Genomic DNA, 5,438 nt, shown 5'->3' with positions numbered 1-5,438 from the left:
GGCCAGATCACTTTTTATGCTCTTCCAATTTTTTTTTTTCCTTTTTCTCTTTTTGTGCTAAACTGTTTCGAACAGTTCAGGAGAGTTGACAGTTCACGTTGTTACCTTGAAAAGGCAGTTATCACAGTTAATCCACCCTCCAAGGTTTTTCCTCAGGATAATTATTGTTTCGGTGATTCATCTTGCAGTCCCTGCCCTTCCTTATTCGCACAAAATATCCTCCTCCCTGCAATATTCTGGGTCAGGCTTGTGCCATGCATGTGATTTCCTCTTGGGCATGCAGACAAAAAAAGAGTGAGGGGGTTAAAGGTCAGACTTCCCCAGGTTGGCCTACCTAACTGCAGCACATAGGTCATTCCAAGTGTTGCTAATGGGATAGTCTCAGGTCGGTGAATGTTTGCAGGGCTGCAGTAGAGTATTTGCAGGGCTGCAGTAGAGTATCCTGCTTTGAGCAGGGGGTTGGACTAGATGACCTCCTGAGGCCTCTTCCAACCCTAATCTTCTATGATTTGTGTGAGGTGGAGTTCATTTTTTGTCTTGCTGGGAGGTAAGGGAAACAGTGCTTCTGTTGTTGTGCTGGAAAATTTCACTGCTTCTGTCCTCAGTGGAAAACAGTTATCACCAGCACATCCTGACATGTAATTTGCCTCATTAATTACTGTCTAACATTGGCTTAGTGCTTATGGTGCATTTCTAAGGTACTTCAAGAGGGCTGTGGTTTTTTAAGGAAACATAATTCACAGATGGAAAATAAAACCCAAAACCTGGCAGTTTCTGGCACAAATTGAGTCAAGTTTTATAGTATATGAAAAAATACAGTCTGAACGGGGCTTAAAACCAGTTTGAAAGTGCCCATTGGGGAGGCAGTGCTTCCAGCGGGTAGGACACAGGATTGCAAGCCAGGAGCCCTGGGGTTTGTTGCTGCCTTTGACTCACTCTGCGCCATCTCTGTTTTGCAGTGTAATGCGTGTTATCTTTGGATGGCAAGTCCTGCATGTTGGCAAATACAACATACTGCAATATAGTTTTGTAGAGTGTACAATGGATGTTTCTTCATAGGATAAAGAGTCAGCAGGAACTTGGTGACTCAGTCAAGGAAGCAATTCTGCCTTGTGAGGGAAAGAACTCACTTGGGAAACTGACAAAGCCTTTGGGCTTGTCTAGATGTCAAGTTGCTGTGCTCCAAGCTAGGGTGTGACTCTACAGTTCACCCGCTTGCCCTGCAGTCACATCCTGTGTGGACCCTGCTACAACGCAGTAAGATTGCTGCGCTGTAGATTCACACACTGGCTTATAGTACAGTAACTTGCCATGCGCACAAGCTGTAGACTTTAAGAAAATCAGCCTTTTGAAAGTTTAAGTGATTAGTTTTCCCAAGACAGAGAACTCTGAACTCCACCCATATAGTAAATTAGAAGAATTCAATGAGCTTTGTTACCCTTTTTATACATCATGTTACAAAATCCACCACACTATGTTATGTATGGAAAACAATATATTTTGTTCAAATAACAGGAAGCACAGAGTTAACAAAACTAATGAGCAAAAGTTTTGTATTACTCATGTATCATGAAAATCTAAGTTATTTAAACATTTATTGCAGCAATCAAATCTTCTGCTGAAAAGAGATAACTTATGTTGTTTATTTTCTCTCCTGCAAACTGCAGAGGTTAAAAGAACAAGTATGAGCCTGTGTTTTAGCAAAGAAGTCTCAGCTAGATATTAAATTTAGAAGTTTTATTCCAGCTAGGTCCTTATATGTAAAATCTGTTTTGTGCTGGTTAAACTTACTCTTTGCAAGTGGGCGTAACTGACACAAGATGTATGGCAGGTGGCTGGAGACATAGGGCTCTCTGCTTCTCTCCTTCTTAATGTATGTTCAGTCTCTCTTCATGGTTTGTTCTGGTCCTCATGTATTTTCAGACAATTCCACAGTTGGATTTGGTCACTGGAACCAGCAGGAATCCATGGACAACAGTCAGGTGCCCAAATAATCCTCTTGGGGTGCAGAGATGTCATCTTCTCCACCAAAAGGGTAATTCTGCCTCTCTAAAGGGCTGATTTACCAGTTCTCAACTCTTGCTAACTAGACTCCGGGAGGAATTTGTGTTTCCTAGACTAGGTTTTTTCACTTTGCATTTACCTGTGTAGTTAAGTACAATCTAATTTTGCTGGGCCATCGGGCTGCAGGTTTTCCTTCACCTCCTATCTTCACTTTCACAGTTTCTCTTCTTCTGACTTCTTCTCCCTCTGCCAGAGTCCTGTTTCTGCTGCTTTCTGACCTGTTTTATCTTAATTCATTACCCTTTCTTGAACCGGAGACCTCTTTAAGCTGCTTTCTTCTTAAAAAAAAACAAACAAAACCCCAAGTCCCCCCAAATCCTGTAGCTAATGAAGCATAAATGATAAGGTCTCTCTCTTTCTTTGTATTCTATGGGAAGTTTCAGTAAATGGCCTTGTCATATTATATAGAGGATTCTTCTAGTCACATCTAAGAGTCCTCATTTAATATACTCATTATTCTGTCAAAAACAGACTGCCCTTTACTCCCTACTTTCTCCAGGTATGAATTAATTTCAGCTAAAATCACATTAAAACTTATTTCACCAGTTTTAAAGACATGATCCGATAGCAAAAAGTATTTCCCTCCTCCTCCTCCTCCTCCTCCTCCCCAACCAACCCAATATTCCCATTCCTTGTGTCAGGTTTCAGAGTAACAGCCGTGTTAGTCTGTATTCGCAAAAAGAAAAGGAGTACTTGTGGCACCTTAGAGACTAACCAATTTATTTGAGCATGAGCTTTCGTGAGCTACAGCTCACTTCATCGGATGCATGATGAAGTGAGCTGTAGCTCACGAAAGCTCATGCTCAAATAAATTGGTTAGTCTCTAAGGTGCCACAAGTACTCCTTTTCTTTTTGCATTCCTTGTGTGTGTATGTGTCTGAACCAATGGTCTCCTACACTTAACTACTTACCTATCTTTCTCCAAAAAAAGAACAGGAGGACTTGTGGCACCTTAGAGACTAACAAATTTATTAGAGCATAAGCTTTCGTGGGCTACAGCTCACTTCATCGGATGCATAGAATGGAACATATATATATACATACAGATAAGTTGGAAGTTACCATACAAACTGTGAGAGGCTAATTAGTTAAGATGAGCTATTATCAGCAGGAGAAAAAAACTTTTATAGTGATAATCAAGATGGCCCATTTAGACAGTTGACAAGAAGGTGTGAGGATACTTAACTTAAGGAAATAGATTCAATATGTGTAATGACCCAGCCACTCCCAGTCTCTACTCAAACCCAAGTTAATGGTATCTAGTTTGCATATTAATTCAAGCTCAGCAGTGTCTCATTGGAGTCTGTTTTTGAAGCTTTTCTGTTGCAAAATTGCCATTCTTAAATCTTTTACTGAGTGGCCACAGAGATTGAAGTGTTGTCCTACCGGTTTTTGAATGTTATGAACCCTGATATCAGATTTGTGTCCATTTATTCTTTTGTGTAGAGACTGTCCGGTTTGGCCAATGTACATGGCAGCTGGGCATTGCTGGCACATGATGGCATATATCACATTGGCAGATGTGCAGGTGAACGAGCCCCTGATGGCGTGGCTAATGTGATTAGGTCCTATGATGGTGTCATTTGAATAAATATGTGGACAGAGTTGGCATCAGGCTTTGTTGCAAGGATAGGTTCCTGGGTTAGTGTTTTTGTTGTGTGGTGTGTGGTTGCTGGTGAGTATTTGCTTCAGGTTGGGGGGCTGTCTGTAAGCGAGGACTGGTGTGTCTCCCAAGATCTGTGAGCGTGAGGGATCATTTTTCAGGATAGGTTGTAAATCTTTGATGATGCGCTGGAGAGGTTTTAGTTGGGGGCTGAAGGTGACAGCTAGTGGCATTCTGTTATTTTCTTTGTTGGGCCTGTCCTGTAGTAGATGACTTCTGGGTACTCTTCTGGCTCTGTCAATCTGTTTTTTCACTTCAGCAGGTGGGTATTGTAGTTTTAAGAATGCTTGAAAGAGATCTTGTAGGTGTTTGTCTCTGTCTGAGAGCTTGGAGCAAATGCGGTTGTATTTTAGAGCTTGGCTGTAGACAATGGATTGTGTGGTGTGTCCTGGATGGAAGCTGGAGGCATGTAGGTAAGCATAGTGGTCAGTAGTTTTCCGGTGTAGGTGGTGTTTATGTGACCATCACTTATTTGCACAGTAGTGTCCAGGAAATGGACCGCTTGTGTGGATTGGTCTCGGCTGAGGTTGATGGTGGGATGGAAATTGTTGAAATGATGGTGGAATTCCTCAAGGGCTTCTTTTCCATGTGTCCAGATGATGAAAATGTCAACAATGTAGTGCAAGTAGAGTAGAGGTGTTAGGGGACGAGAGCTAAGGAAGCTCTCCAGGTTTCCATCAGGCTCACTTTCTTCTTTCACTCAGTATAGCTGTAGATCACAGTAAAACTTGTAGAAAAGCATTAAAGCAAAACTACAGCCTAAACCCACAGAAACTTTGCCCCCAGGCTTTTAGCCTTCCCCTTCCACTAGCTACCCTAAGTCTTCTTGCTTGGCTCCCATCATATGTCATGGTCCCTCCTCTAGAGGAAAGAATGCTTCTCTGGTAAAAAGAAAAGGAGTACTTGTGGCACCTTAGAGACTAACCAATTTATTTGAGCATGAGCTTTCGTGAGCTACAGCTCACTTCATCGGATGCATACCGTGGAAACTGCAGCAGACTTTATATATACACAGAGAATATGAAACAATACCTCCTCCCACCCCACTGTCCTGCTGGTAATAGCTTATCTAAAGTGATCATCAGGTTGGGCCTTCTCTGGTGTTTTTGGATGAGACAACACCAAGGTCATGACCACGGATGGTCATTAATTGTTCCATGGCACTTTCAGTAAGAGGGCGAAGGTGTCTTTAATCTTTGTCCTATTTCAACTCAGGTAACTGCATTCTGGCTATGGATAGTCCCCCTGCCATTTTAGCCGGAACAAGGATTCACCTTCACTGCCTGCCCTAAGTAGAGATGTGATGTTATTGTATGGTAGTCAAGCTACCATGTGCCACCCTAGAAGTAGCTGCATCTCAACACTGGGTGGCCCACTCTGCTCTCACAGGTAGGGATGAGAGGATGGGGCCTTGACACAGGTTGAAGGGAATAAAGGAGAGAAGGGGGCTTGGGGCTTAGAAAGAGGATTACAAATGGGCACAGAGGACAAGCCTCAAACAAAGTATTTAATCCTGTCCTGAGCAGATTATTCCCGCGCCCGGAGCGCTGCGTTACACTTTAGCAGCCCTCGTGCAACTAGCTGGCCGCGCCCATGAAGTATTTTGGCTGGCAGGGGCCAGGCGCGCTGTGCCTGGGGCAAGGGGCGGTGCCGGTGTAATCAGCGCAGCCAGCTGATCGCCAGGCGCGCTAGCTCCGCCCCGGAGCAGCCG

This window comes from Lepidochelys olivacea (assembly GCF_965140295.1).
Source record: "Lepidochelys olivacea isolate rLepOli2 genome assembly, chromosome: 7".
Classification (NCBI taxonomy): Eukaryota; Metazoa; Chordata; order Testudines; family Cheloniidae; genus Lepidochelys; species Lepidochelys olivacea.
This window is presented reverse-complemented; position numbering follows the sequence as displayed.